General features: G+C 43.7%; 1 non-coding gene across 1 annotated transcript; it reads right to left on the bottom strand.

Annotated features, from left to right (window-relative positions):
• Nucleotides 1-3423: 3423 nt before the first annotated feature.
• TRNAT-UGU (transfer RNA threonine (anticodon UGU)) lies at nucleotides 3424-3499 on the bottom strand. The gene has a single exon. It is a non-coding gene; the product is annotated as a tRNA-Thr (tRNA).
• Between the last annotated feature and the right edge of the window lie 12289 nt (nucleotides 3500-15788).

The following is a 15788-nucleotide window of genomic DNA, read 5'->3' as shown; positions in this document are numbered from 1 at the left end:
CGCTAAGTCTGCTTTGGAAGAGAGCTGGGCAAGTTAAACCTATGCTTGTAAAAGTGACACACATGCTTACCAAACATTTCAGGAGTGTCTTGGATCTCGAGGCCCTGGTGTGGCTGAGAGCAGTCTGCACCTGAACTGTGAGGTTTGGGGTCTTTTCCAATGTGATCCGTAAGGACTCCCACCCCAATGGGGTCCCGGCTTTGTTTCTGTCACGAGTCAGCAGGGACAACAGGTTCCCATGTCTAGAAAGTGCCTGGGTTTATTTTCTCTTAAGGTCTTTCTGTTTGGCATTCATTACGAAAAAATGAAATAGTTGCCCATTTATTTCAGTAAGTTGTTCTGATTCATTTTTTAATTTAGGAAATGTCCTCTTTGTCCCAAGTACCGCAGATCATTCCAGAGAGAGTCATTTCCCTTCTGGCTCTTTCTCTTTCCTACGAATACTTTGTGTTTCTTTGTGGCTTTTCAAAGTTTTGGTAAATTTTGAGTTTTGCTTCTTTCCCACCATGGTCTGTAAAGCTGGGTCTCCCATGGACAGTGCTCTCCTGTCCTGGCGGTGGGAGCTGAGAGGGGCTCATGGTGACTGATGGTAAAGGTTCAAAATAAAGTGTTTCTCATTTGAACATTTGCAGGGAAAGGTGATCTGAATTAAAAGTGGCCTCCTCTCCCCTCGTGGTGCCTGCTTCTCTCCCTCCTCATCCCACACCTGACTATGATCCCGTACACCATGCCCCTCTGACAGGACCTCTGATGGGGTCAGACCCTGTAGCACGTGGGCAGGTGTCACCTGAAGCTTCTCGAGTGATGCGTTCCTCACCTGATATGGCATTACCACGTCGTGGTCCTTGGCCTCAGGCTGGTCATGGGCGGGCACCTGGTCAGCTGTCTCCTGCAGGGGTTGAGCCCAGGCCTGGAAGGCCAGGAGGAGCAGAGCAGTGAAGAGGCAACGAGCACATAGAAGGTTCTATGAGCACAACACAGCCTCAGGGTGGAATCCAAGTTCTGGCTTTAGGACGTGTGTACAGACCTGGAACAGGAATACGGGGACAGAGAGGTGCTTGTCATCTGGAAATACGGCTTCTCTGTCTCCCTGTCTTCCCCACAGCCTCCCTCTCAACTCAGGACCAAATGCCTGTCCGTGTCAGTGCTAAAAACATACTGTTTCTTGTTAGACTATATTAGATTATTTTAGAATCAGTATGTGATTTGTGTAACTAGGACATTGTATCTCTTTAAGCAGATATAGGGAACTTCAAGACCAAATGTTTCCTTTGACATTGACACATTTACACTTTGTGGTCCAAACGAGGACCATTGAGGTCACGGTCACTGGGCATCTGAGCTTTACCAGTGGCTCTGGGACCCCCTTTCTCAGGTCATTATTTGAGACCACCGATGCTGGTCAGTCTGCTCCGGTTTGGGTGTAGTTCTTACTTTTCTCTGTTGGTGGCACCCTGATTTTGAGTCCTGGAGTTGGAAGCTGACAGTCTCATAGAAACTGAGAGTACTGGTCAAGGCAGGAGAGAATTAAGATCAACTTTTGCACTGGTCATTGGGCTAATGTCACCACTGCATCCAAGTGGAACTATTTATTTCACTGATCATTGGGCATGACCCACTCTACTGAATGGCTCATTTTTCTTGTTTGAGACCACAGATTCTGGCTAGTATACAATTTTTTGGTGTCGTTCTTACTTTTCTCTGTTGCTGGCACCCTGAAGCATTAGGTCACTTGATCTTGTTGATACAGCTAGGAATATGCACATGGGATTGAAACACCTGCTTATCCTGAGAAAATATACATATCAATGCCCTCTCCCATCTTAAAATTAAAGAACATGTAACACAGTCCATTGGAACCACATTTCCTGTGTCAACAGCACTCTTTGGTTCACTCCAGACTCCTTTCTCCTTTGAGTTTTATTATGAATGGATTAAATTTTGTCTGTTAAGCTTGTTCTAAATATATTTTACTTTTGCTGTTTTTGTTATTGCCGTGTAAATGCTCAAATTGTTCATTATGGGATGGAAATGCTGGATAACTTAATGTAGATCATTCAGGACAGAAATCTCCAAAGGGGTGAACCACACACATAAGAAAAATGGATCACAAGAAAAAAAATAAAGATAGAAATAGAAACAATAATTTTAATGGTTGAAGTTTATTCTGAAGAGAGAAAGGAGGGAACAGACAGGTGAACAAACGAAATGTACTCTTGTTTCTTCAGTGCAATGTCACGGTGATTTGGGTCTCGGTACACAGAACACAGTGACAGCAACAGTTGTATGGACGACACCTCTCCTACAGAATCCAGGGTGACACTTATTTCTATAGTATAAGTTCTTTCTTCAGCAGCCTAGTAAGATACTTTGAAAGGGCTGTGGAGGAAAGAGGAGGGTCAGGTACAGAGGGATGGACACAGGAACACAGCACAGACAATATCAGGGACATCTACTCAGTGGAGACATGTCTAATATGGGAGACCACACCTGCCAGGTCAGAGGGAAAGGTCACGTGTCTCTGTAAATGACATAGACTGGCTGTCATTCTGTTGGAAATGCACATCCATGCCCGTCTCTGACCCGAGTCCATCACGTCCGTGCTCATTCTCTGCCCCGCCCCCATCCTCCTCTCCCCTCGTGGTGCCTGCTTCTCTCCCCCCTCATCTCACCCCCGACTGTGAACCTGGACACCACGCCACTCTAACAGGCCCTCTGATGGGGTCAGACCTTGTAGCACATGGGCAGGTGTCACCTGAAGCTTCTCGGGCGACGTGTTCCTCACCTAATAGGGGTGTTACTATGTCCGGGTACTCGTCCTCAGGTTGGTCATGGGCGGACACCTGGTCAGCTGTCTCCCGCAGGGGTTGAGCCCAGGCCTGAAAGGCCAGGAGGAGCAAGACAGTGAGGAGGGCGAGGGTCCTCATGGCTGACAGTCCCCTGGAGGTGCAGGTCAGGTGGAAGGGCAGAGTGAGTGGAGGGGAGGGCAGAGCCAGCCTGCACTTATACTGGGGTGGGCGGGGTTCAGCGACTGGGCTATGGAGCCTCTGGCTGGCCTGGGGCCAGGGCCGCTGGGCCTCCCAGCCTCTTTGATTCTCCAGTCCCCGCCCCCCCCTTTTTTGTATTCTTTCTGAAGCTGGAAATGGGGAGAGACAGACAAACTCCCGCATGCGCCCGACCGGGATCCACCTGGCACGCCCACCAGGGGCAACGCTCTGCCCACCAGGGGGTGATGCCCTGCCCCTCCGGGGCGTCGCTCTGCCACGACCAGAGCCACTCTAGCGCCTGGGGCAGCAGCCAAGGAGCCATCCCCAGCGCCCAGGCCATCTCTGCTCCAATGGAGCCTTGGCTGCGGGAGGGGGAGAGAGAGACAAAGAGGAAGGAAGGGAGGGGATGGAGAAGCAAATGGGTGCTTCTCCCATGTGCCCTGGCCGGGAATCGAACCCGGGTCTCCCGCACACAAGACCGACGCTCTACTGCTGAGCCAACCTGCCAGGGTCAGTCCCCACCCCTTTGTGGCAGCATGCATCCCTGGGCTCAGTGCCCACTTTGTTTCATGTTAATATTAATGATGAGGCCTTGGTGTGTGTTCTGAGCCATCTGCTTGGGTATTTACCTTCTAGTGTTCAAAGAGGACAAGGACTAGAGCTCTCAGTCAGTGAGCACAGGAACAACGTTCTTCTGTGTCTGATGCAGGACCCTGCTCACCTCTGGAGGCCCAGACCCGGGGATAAGACCTTTCCTTATAATATCAGAAGGTTTGTTCTCCGGGATCAAGGACTGTGGGGGAGGTTTGCTGGTCCTGGCTGGGTGATCTCCTGAGGTGGAGGGGACAGTGACTCAGACTCTGTGAAGTGAGCACAGAGGGACAGGAGGGAAGGAGTTGGTCAGAGTTCAGCTGAAAGACACGTTCATTTCCTGACACCAGTAGGATTTAAGCATATCACATGATCTTTTCTCCAATGACTTGTGTTCTTTTTTAGAAATATGTGATACAACGAAGTTGTTACAAACTCCTGAAATTTCTGATGTTTTAAAGGTAAAAGTCATTCTTGAACTAAAAAAATTTTTTTAAAGGAGCTGAGTGATGACTGAGACCATTGGTCCCCCTTTCTGCGCCAGCCCTCCACCCAATCTGTAGGAGCCACCAGGGTCCCATGTTCTGAGTGTCCTTTCTCAACTCATGCTTTACCTTGAACACTGTTCAATCAGTGCTCACAGGACCATGTCCATGTGTGAACAAGGTTGTACCATGCTAGCGTTTATAAGTCAAGTTTTAGCGGTCACTCACTGATCACTACATTCTGACAGTTTGGTTATTCCTAACTATGTTCAGTTATGAGCATAACTTCAGTGAGTATCCTCTTGCTTCTTTGTGACTGTCTTCTATAGAAATGTCTCTAGTAGATTCTGAGTCAAAAAACACATCATATACATTTAAGAGATATTAATATACATATTATCGTCTGCATAGCTCCTGTCCACATCGTTCACTGAAACATATGAGCCCACCTGCTGCCCATGCACAGTGGGAGGTGTTTAACAGTCTCAATGATTTCCAAAATTTGGCATTTGTTTGTTTAAGCTTAGGCTCTGTGCTTTGTTAAAAATACAATGGATTTTCCAGACCCTCTTGCAGCTCAAAGTGACCATGTAAACAGTGGTCTGACCAACCAAATGAAACCTCTGAGTCAGACCCAAAATTAAAAAATAAAGTGAATTACTGTCACTGTTTATAGTTGTGCAATTCTACTGTTTTATATTTTTTTGCATTATTTCTACTTGGAGGATGGGAGCAGCTGGACTTGTGGCCTCTCTGTCCTGCCCATGGGAAGGACAGTTACTGCATGTGGACGGCGTAGCCAGGCAATGGGAGATGCCCGTCCTGAGACCCCAGTTGAGGCACGTCCCCCACCTCCAGTGCTGCCTGCATGCTGATCGCTGTGAGCTGTAATAACCTGCTCCTGACTTTCTGAAACCCCTGGTGGTGGGGACCCCGGGGTCCAGGCGTGGCGGAAAGCAGTCTGCTACCTGAACTGTGAGGGTTGACATCTCTCCCAGAGTGACAGGTAAGACCTGCAACCCAGATGGAGTCTTGGCTTTGTGTCTCTCCTGAGTCACGGGGCTACATGTGTCCACATCGAAGAAGTGCCTCTGTTTATTTCCTCTGAATGTCCTTTCTTCGTGGCAACGGTTCTGGGAAATGGAATACCTGGCTGATTTATTCCTTTAGGTTTGTAGGGCTTGTTTATACATTCAGGAAATTGTCACTCTGTCCCAGGGGCTGTGGAACATTTGCATGGTCTGTCATTTCCCTTTGGCTCTTTCTCTTGTTTACACAAATACTTTGCATTTTTATGTGCTGTTAAAATTTTTGGTCATTTCTGACTTTAGTCTCTTCCCCAATACTGTTTGTAAAGCCTGGTCTTCCTTGTGTCAGCGCTCTCGTGTCCTTGGGGGTGGGGTGAGGCTGAGAAGGGTGCGTGGTTGGTCATTGATTATTATGTTTCAATTTAAAAGTGTTTCTAGTTTGAAATATTCCCAGAGGATTTTTTCTTGAATTACTTTATTTCCCCATGTATATAAGATGCTTCCCATATATACGACGCACCTTAATGTTGGGGCCCAAAATTTGAAAAAAAAATTGTTTTCCATAATGTTATTGAACTCAAGTTTTATTCATCATAAAACTCATACAACTCCTCATCACTGTCAAAATTTCCATCCATTAGCTTTTCATCATCTGTGTCTGATGACGAATCACTCTTCATATAGATATATTGCCTCATCCTCAGTTCCATCAATTGCATTTGAAATGCCACAACCACTGTATTAAACGCACCCACATTTTAGACCCCAAATTTTTCAAAAAATGGTGTGTCTTAAAATGGGACAGTGCAAGGATCAAATAGAAGGTTCTATGAGTACAACACAGCCTCAGGGTAGAATCCATGGTCATGGCTTTAGGACGTGTGCTGTGACCTTGAAACAGGGAGAGGGGTGCAGAGAGGTGCTTGTCGTCTGGAAATAAGGCTTCTCTGTCTCAGTGGCTTCTCTGCAGCCTCCCTCTCAACTCAGGACTGAGCGCCTGTCCGTGGCATTGCTAAAAACATACGTTTCTTTCTAGACTATATTAGGTTCAGTATGACATTTTTGTGATTAATAAACTCCATCTCTTTAAAGGCAGTGTTGAGATCAACTCTGTCAATGGACAATGAAATAATGACAGTTTAAGGGTTCTTAGGGGACTATCATTTCCCTGGTCACAGGCATGATCTGTGATACAGACCCGATCAGGACTCTACTTTCCTCTGGCTGTTATTTGAGATGACCAAAGCTGGTCAGTCTGCTCCAGTTTGGGTATAGTTCTTACTTTTCTCTGTTGGTGGCACCCTGAAGCATTAGGTCACTTAATCTTGTTGATATAGCTAGGGACATACAATTGTGACTGGAACATCTGTTTATTATAGAAAGTAATATCTCCGCATATCAATGTCCTCTCCTGCCTAAAAATTAAAGAACCAGTTCCAAGCTCATTGGGTCTACTCTTCTTCTTTTTTTTAAGATACATTTATTTATTTATTTATTCATTTTTAGAGAGGAGAGAGAGAGAGAGAGAGAGAGAGGAGAGACAGAGAGAGAGAGAGAAAGGGGAGGAGCTGGAAGCATCAACTCCCATATGTGCCTTGACCAGGCAAGCCCAGGGTTTCGAACCAGCGACCTCAGCATTTCCAGGTCGACGCTTTATCCACTGCGCCACCACAGGTCAGGCATCTTTTTTTTTCCTGAAGCTGGAAATGGGGAGAGACAGTCAGATAGACTCCCACATGCGCCCGACCGGGATCCACCCGGCACGCCCATCAGGGGCGATGCTCTGCCCACCAGGGGGCAATGCTCTGCCCATCCTGGCCATCGCTATGCTGTGACCAGAGCCACTCTAGCACCTGAGGCAGAGGCCACAGAGCCATCCCCAGCGCCTGGGCCATCTTTGCTCCAATGGAGCCTTGGCTGCGGGAGGGGAAGAGAAAGACAGAGAGGAAGGAGAGGGGGAGGGGTGGAGAAGCAGGTGGGTGCTTCTCCTGTGTGCCCTGGCCAGGAATCGAACCTGGGACTTCTGCACGCCAGGCTGATGCTCTACCACTGAGCCAACCGGCCAGGGCCTGGGTCTACTTTTCTTGAAGTTAATGGCATCTTTTTTATTTTTTAATTTCTTAAAATTTTTCTTAAGTGAGAGGCAGGCAAGCAGAGAGACAGAATCCCTCATGTGACCCAACTGGGATCTACCTGGCCAGCCCCCTACTGGATGATACTCTGCTTTTCTGAGGCCATTACTCTGTTGCTCAGCAACTGAGCTATTTTAGCACCTGAGTTGAAGTCATGGATACATCCTCAGCTCCTGTGTCCAACTTACCCTAAATGAGCATGGCTAGGGGTGGGGAAAAGAGAGAAAGAAGGGTGGAACGGAAGTGTGGAATGGGAGGAGGAGAGAATCAGATGATCAATTCTCCTGTGTGCCCTGACTGGGAATTGAATTCCATATGTCTATACGCTGGGCCAACACTCTAGTACTGAGCCAACCAGCCAGGGACAAATGATACCTTTCAGTATAATCCATAGAAAAGTTTCACTTTGAGTTTTATTATAAATCAATAGAATTTAGAGGGTTAGAAAATTTCTTAAATAACAATCATGGTCCTTTTTGCTAGTTTTGTCATTGCTGTGTGATGCTCAAATGTTTCATCTTCAGGATTAAAAGGTCGGTTAATTTAATGCTGACCACACAGGACAGAATTTTCTGTGCTAGTACATCACACTAACAAGAATAATGGAGGAAGAGACAAGATGACCACAGAGTAGGCGGACACTCCAACTTCCACTTCCCAGAACCAAGGTGGATTACAACTTAATTCTGAGAAGACTCATCTTGAAAAACCAACTTTGGACTAAATTAAGCGGATTTATAGCTGAAGACCACCAAAGAACACACACTGAGACTCTTAGGAAAGGGGGGATGCAAAAAGCGCTGCCTCCCTCCCGGAAGGAGCATTGGCCTGGAGAGACTTTTGAGACAGGGAGGATTGCCTGGTGAGTTGTGGGTCCTCAGCCCCAAAACCAGAATTGCAGCCTAGAGCCCTGGAGCCTGGAAGGGGCTTGTGCACTGTATTTGACTGAGAAAGGAGCCTATTTACAGTTTGAGAGAAGGAGGCAGAACTGTTGGACCCAGGTTCTGTATTAAAGGGACTGCATGGAGAGCCTCGCTCACAGCCCCTTTCCTGGAGCTCCAGGAGTGGGGAGCGCTGGGAGGACTGGAGTTGTCAGGGAAGAGAGTGGTCTGAGAGGCACAAGGGAAGACACTTTGAGGGATGGACACCCTAACCCCTGAGCTGAGTCACTCCCCAAATCTAAATTATCATATTACCTGGGAACAGCATCACCAGCAACGGGAAGATATTACCCTGTCAACAGGATGGTCTCCTGCCCCAGTTAGAACAGAGAGCTGCTTAGAGGTAGGCAGCATGTTAGGGACAGAAATAGTGAGTGCAGAGGTCTAAGCAACACTGCTCCCCCATGCTGCTGAGTGCTCCCATGGTGTAGGTGGTTGGTGGTGGCAAGGCACGGATGCGGAGGCCACCATGGTCCAAGTGAGCATGTGCAGGTCTGACAGCTGAGGCAGACACCCGCAATGCAAACAGCATTGTCTGGCCTGGCACAGTCCTGATTGTGGCACTGGCCTACCCTCAGTGACAATGGAGGCTGAGGCCACCTTGGAAGTAGTCTAAGCAGGAGCACACAAGCTAGCCTGGGGCAGCAGAGACTGCACTGGCCATGGTGGTGGGCTGCTACCAGCATCACCTAAGCCCAAACACTCAATGAAGGAACTGTGGTGGCCGGCCAGTGGACAGATCATACAACGTGAGCACAGGGCCACATCCAATGGACCCCAGTGACTAAACCCTACAGTGCTGAAAAAGAAGAAAAAAAAAGAAACAAAATAAAATGAAATAAATAAAAAGTCAGGATGGAATGACACCTGAGGCTAAGGGGTATGCCACATCCAACACAGTACCTAATCACTGAATTATAGTACTGAGCCCAAAATGAACCCAGCAATAAGAAGCCGCAGAAAGCAGATCTCGGTAACTTGAAGTTTTATAGAACTTCCCACAGGTCAAGAGCAGATAAAAGCACTCCTAGAAATGTGGCTAATATTTACAAGGGCAACTGGGCCCAGCAGAGGCAACCACAAGATCTGGATCAACTGTAGCTCCCAAAAGGTTAATAAGAGTCAGTCATAGGCAGTGATGCCCCCTGATCAGCGCCAGGCCCCAGACAGCAAGGTCCAGGGCAGGCACATTCAGAGGCAAGAAACAGAAAGCACCAGTTCAGGACCTAAAAACCCTTGTAGTGTGGAAGCTTAGGGAAGGAATCGTCACACCTGACCCAGCTAAAACATAGAAAATGCTGACACAAACAGAAAAAAGAACAGTGATAGCAGATAAGTAGCCCACAGTGGATTACAAACAACAGCTTATGTCAACCCAAGAAGACCTAGAAATAACACAACTGAAAATTGGAGGCAGCAAATACCAACCCTAGACTTAGCTATCCTCACAAATGACACACCCAAATGAGGAGTGTATACACAGACAAAATGGAAAGACAGAGAAATGCAATCCAAATAAATCAACAAGAGAAATCCCCAGAAAAAGAACTGAGAGATATGGAAATAACCAAACTACCAGATGCAGAGTTTAAAATAATAATTAGAATGCCCAAAGATCTTAGAGCAACAATGGATGGACACAATGAGCACCTACAAAAAGAGATAACAAGCATCAAAAAGGACATTGAAATAATAAAGAAGAACTGGTCAGAAATGACAAATACAATATCAGAAATTAAGACTACAGTGAAAGGAAATAAGGCAGGCTGGATGAAGCAGAGGATTAAATCAATGATTTAGAAGACAACATAAATGAAAGCATGGATGCGGAGCAGCAAAAAAGAAGACTCTGAAAAAGTCTGTGGAAACTCTAAGAGAGCTCTGTGACAACATAAAGAGAAACAACATCCACATCATACAGGGTTCCTGAAGAAGAAGAGAAAGAACAAGGGACAGAGAGCCTGTTTGAAGAAATCATAGCAAAAACTTCCCTAAATTGATGTAGGAAAATGTCACACAAGTTCAAGAGGCACAGAGAATTTCATTATAGAGAAACCCAAAGAAACCTACACCAGGACACATCATAATTAAAATACCAAAGCTAAGAGATAAAGAAAAAATACTAAAAGCTGCAAGAGAAAAAAGCCAATCACCAACAAAGGAGCCCTCATAAGGATGACATTTGACTTCTCAACAGAAACTCTTGAGGCCAGAAGAAATGGCAAGAAATATTAAAAGTAATGCAAAACAAGAGCCTACAACCAAGATGTCTTTATCCAGCAAAGCTATCATTTAAAATTGAAGGAGAAATAAACAGATTTCCAAGCAAACAAAAAAAAAACCCCAAGAAATTTATTACACCAAACCAATGCCGCAAGATATGTTAAGGGGCCTGCTGTAAACAGAACAAAGGGGGGAAAATATAGTAAAAGAGGAATGTAGATTTAAAGAATAAAATGGCAATAAATAACTACATATCAATAATAACCTTAAATGTAAATGGGTTAAATGATCCAATCAAAAGACATAGAGTAGCTGCATGGATAAAAAAACAGGACCCATACATATGCTGTCTACAAGACACACACCTCTAAACAAAAGATACACATAGACTGAAAGTAAAAGGTTGGAAAAAATATCTCATGCAAACTGAAATGAAAAAAAGCTGGGGTAGCAATACTTGTATCTGACAAAATAAAATTTAAGAAAAGCCTAGAGTAAGGAATAAAGAAGGTCACTATATAATGAGAAAGGGAGTGTCCAACAGAAATACATAACCATTATAAATATCAGTACACCTAATATAGGACCACCTAAATATATAAAACAGACTTTGATAGATATAAAGGTCAAGATCAACAGCAATACTATAATAGTAGGGGATTTTAATAACACACTACCATCACTAGATAGATCCTTAAGAAAGAAAATTAACAAAGAAACACAGAGTTAAAAGACACACTAAATCAACTGAATTTAATAGATATCATCAAAACCTTCCACACTAATGAAGCAGAATATACATTCTTTTCAAGTGCTCATGGTACATTTTCTAGAATAGACCACATGTTGGTCCACAAAACGTATTTCAACAAATTTAAAAAGATTGAAATTATATCAGTGATCTTTTCTGATCACAATGGCATGAAATTAGAAATCAACTACAACAGAAAAACTGAAAAATACTCAAACACTTGAAAATTTAATAGCCTGTTATTACATAACAAATGGGTTAAAATTAGATCAAAGAAGAAATTAAAAAATTACTAGAAACTAATGAAAATTAGTATACAACTCAAAATTTATGAGACACAGCAAAAGCAGTCCTGAGAGTGAATTTCATAGCATTACGGGCATACCTCAAGAAGCTAGAAAAAGCTCAAATACACAACATAACCCTGCATCTAAAAGAAATAGATAAAGAACAGAAAGTAAAGCCCAGAGGAAGTATAGGGAAAGAAAAAAATAAAGATCAGAGCACAAATTAAAGACATAGAGGCTAAAAAAACAATACAGTGGGTCAATGAAACCAATAGCTGATTCTTTGAAAAGGTAAACAAGATCAATAAACTTTTAACCAGACTGACCAAGAAAAAAAGAGAGAAGACTCAAATAAATAATATTAGAAATGAGAGTGGAGAAATAACAATTGACACAACAGAAATACAAAAGATTGTAAGAAAATACTATGAAGAACTGTATGCCAAAAAATTAGACAACTTGGGGGAAATGGACAAATTTCTTGAAACATATAATCTTTAAAAATCTGGAAGAATCAGAAATTCTAAACAGAATGATTATAACAAATGAGATAGAAACAGTTATCAAAAAACTCTCCCCCCAAAAAGCCCTGGGCCAGAAAGCTTCACAAGCAAATTCTACCAAATATCCAAAGTAGAACTAACATCTATCCTTCTCAAACTATTTCAAAAATTACAAGAGGAGGGAAAATTTCCAAGCTCCTTTTATGAGACGAGCATAATTCTGCTTCCAAAAGCCAGCAAAGACAACATAAAGAAGGAAAATTATAGGCCAATATCCTTGATGAAATTAGATGATAAAATTCTCAAAAAGATATTAGCAAACTGGATCCAGCAATACATGAAAACTATCATACACCATAATCCAGTGAGATTAATTTGAGAAGGCAAGATTCTGAGAAGTACAATATTCGCAAATCAATCAATGTGATTCATCACATAAACAAAAAAAGGAGAAAAATCATATGATGACATCAATGGATGCAGAAAAAGTATTTGATAAAATCCAGCACACATTTATGATCAAAACACTCAGCAAAGTGGGAATACAGGGAACATATGTCAACATGAAAAATTCCATCTATAACAGACCCAGAGCCAACATCATACGCAATGGACACAAATTAGAACCAATCCCCTTAAGATCAGGAACAAACCAGAGGTTCCCCCTTTCACCACTCTTATTCAACATAGTTCTGGTAGTCCTAGCCACAGCAATCAGACAAGAAGAAGAAATAAAAGGCATCCAAATTGGAAAAGAAGAAATAAAATTATCATTATATGCAGATAATATGATATTGTATATAGAAAACCCTAAAGTCTCAGTCAAAAAACTACTGGAGCTGATAAATGAATTCAGCAAGTGGCAGGATATAAAATTAATACTCAGAAATCAGAGGCATTTCTTTACACCAACAATGATCTGTCAGAAAGAGAAATTAAGGAATCAATCACCTTAGCTAATGCAACAAAAAGAAATTAAGTACCTAGGAATAAATTTAACCAAGGAGATTAAAGACTTGTCCTCAGAAAATTATAAAACATTGATAAAAGAAATCAAGGAAGATACAAACAGGTGGAAGTTTATATCGTGTTCATGGACACAAAGGGTAAACATCATTAAAATGTCTATATTACCCAAAACAATTTATAACTTCAATGCAATACCAATTAAAATACCAATGACATACTTCAAAGATATAGAACACATATTCCAAAAATTTATATGGAACCAAAAGAGCACACGAATACCCTCAGCAATCTTGAAAAAGAAGAATAAAATGGGTGGTATCACACTTCTTGATATCAAGTTATACTACAAGGCCATTGTACTAAAAACAGCATGGTACTGGCATAAGAACAGACATATAGATCAATGGAATAGAACAGAGAAACCAGTAATAAGTCTATACCTTTGTGGACAACTGATATTTAACAAAGGAGGTAAGGAAATACAATGGAGTAAAGACAGCCTCTTTAACAAATGATGTTGGGAAAATTGGACAGCTACCTGCAAAACAATGAAACTAGACAACCAACTTATATCATTCACAAAAATAAACTCAAAATGGAAAAAAAAAAACCTTACATGTAAGTCATGAAACCATAAAAATCTTATAAGGAATCAGGTAGTAAGCTCTCCGACATCTCTCACAGCAATATATTTGCTGATTTATCTCTGCGGGCAAGTGAAATAAAGGACAAGATAAACAAATGGGACTATATCACACTAAAAAATTTCTGCACAGCTAAAGACAATATGAACAAAGTAAAAGGACAAACCACACAATGGGAGAACATATTCAACAATACATCTGATAACAATACATTAATAACCAAAATTTATAAAGAACTTGTAAAACTCAACACCAGAAAAATAAACAATCCAATCAAAAAATGAGCAAAAGAAATGAATAGACACTTCTTCAAAGAAGGCATATAGATGGCCAATAGTCAGATGAAAGAATGTTCAACATCACTAATCATTAGAGAAAAGCAAATTAAACCATAATGAGATATCACCTCACACCAGTCAGAATGGTGCTCATTAATAAAACACCACAGAATAAGTGCTGGCAAGGATGTGGAGAAAAGGGAACCCTCCTGCACTGCTGGTGGGAATGCAGACTGGTGCAGCTACTGTGGAAAACAGTATGGAGATTCCTCAAGAAATTAAAAAAGGAACTGCCCTTTGACCCAGCCATCCCACTTTTAGGAATATATCCCAAGAACACCATATCACTGATTCAAAAGAAGAAATGCACCCCCTTGTTTATGACAGCATTGTTTACAATAGCCAAGATCTGGTAACAGCCCAGTGTCTGTCAGTTGACTAGTGAATTAAAAAGTCATTATACATATACACAATGGAATCCTATGGGGCCATGACAAAGAAGGAAATCTTACCTTTTGCAACAACATGGATGGACCTGGAAACTATTATTTAAGTGAAATAAGCCACACAGAGTAAAAAAATATCATATGACCTCACTTATTTGAGGAATCCAATGAACAATGTGAACTGAGGAATGGAATTGACACAGAGGAGGGATCAAAGGGACCAGAGGAAAAGAGGACAGAGGGAAAGGGGATGAGAGGTTGGGATAATCCTGAAGGGAAGGGGGAGGGCACTGTGTGGAGGGGGGAGGGAGATGTTGAGGAGAATACGGGGGAGGCGGATGCACTTCGGGCAAGACTAGAATTATGTAAACACAAAAAATTAAAATCAATAAAAAAGAATGACGTAAAGAGGGAAAAAAGCTACACAGTGAATTTATGCTTGAAGTTTATTATGGAGAGAGAGAGAAGAGAAGGTGCAGGTGCACAGATAAACACTATTTCAGGTCTTCAGAGTAACTTCGCAGAGACTGTGGTCTCGGTTCACAAAGTATAGTGACAGCAAAGCATGTATTTGTTACCAAAGCTAGTGCATCTTCCAGGATAAGATCCATTAACCCTGCAAAGCAGCTGGTTGGCATGTGCACCTGCCTCCTCTCTCAAGGCCTGTGGAGGCAAAAGGAAGGTCAGGCACAGTGGGAATGGGCACAGGGAGCAGAGGCAGAGCCAGTATCAGGAACAGCGACTGAGAAGTGACCTGTCTATTGCAACAGACAATACCTTCCATGATAGGGTGAAAGGTCACGTGTCCCATTCTCTGCCCTGCCTCCATCCTCCTCTCCACTCGTGGTACCGCCTTCTCACCCCACTCATCCCACCCACGACTGTGATCCCATACTCCACGCCCCTCTGACAGGCCTTCTGATGGGGTCAGACCCTGTAGCATGTGGGCAGGTGTCACCTGTAGCCTCTCGAGTGACACGTTCCTCTAATGTGAAGGAGATGGCCACATCCTGGTTCTTGGTCTCAGGCTGGTCCTGGGTGGGCACCTGGTCAGCTGTCTCCCACAGGGGCTCAGCCCGGGTCTGGAAGGCCAGGAGGAGCAGGGCAGTGAGGAGGGCGAGGGTCCTCATGGCTGAGAGTCCCTGGAGGTGCGGGTCGGTTGGGAGGGCAGAGTGAGTGGTGGGGAGGGTAGAGTCAGCCTGCACTTATAGTGGGATGGGCGGGGCTCAGCGACAGTGAGGGCAGCAGGGGCTCTGGCTGGCCTGGGGCCAGGGCCACTGGGCCTCCCAGCCTTGTTGATGCTCCTGTCCCTTCCCCTTCATGGCTGCTCGCTTCCATGGGCTCAGTGTCCACACTTGTTTCATGTTGATAGTGATGATGAGGACCTGGTGTGTGTTCTGTGTATCATCTGCTTGGGTATTTACCTTCTAGTGTTCAAAGAGGACAAGGACTAGAGCTCTCATTCAGTGAGTATAGGGTATAACGTTTTTCTGTGTCTGATGCAAGGCCTTGCTCAACTGTGG

The sequence above is a fragment of the Saccopteryx bilineata genome, chromosome 6 (genome assembly GCF_036850765.1).
Source record: "Saccopteryx bilineata isolate mSacBil1 chromosome 6, mSacBil1_pri_phased_curated, whole genome shotgun sequence".
In the NCBI taxonomy this organism is placed as follows: Eukaryota; Metazoa; Chordata; class Mammalia; order Chiroptera; family Emballonuridae; genus Saccopteryx; species Saccopteryx bilineata.
Note: the sequence above shows the minus strand (reverse complement) of the source record. Positions and strands in the feature narration are given on the sequence as shown.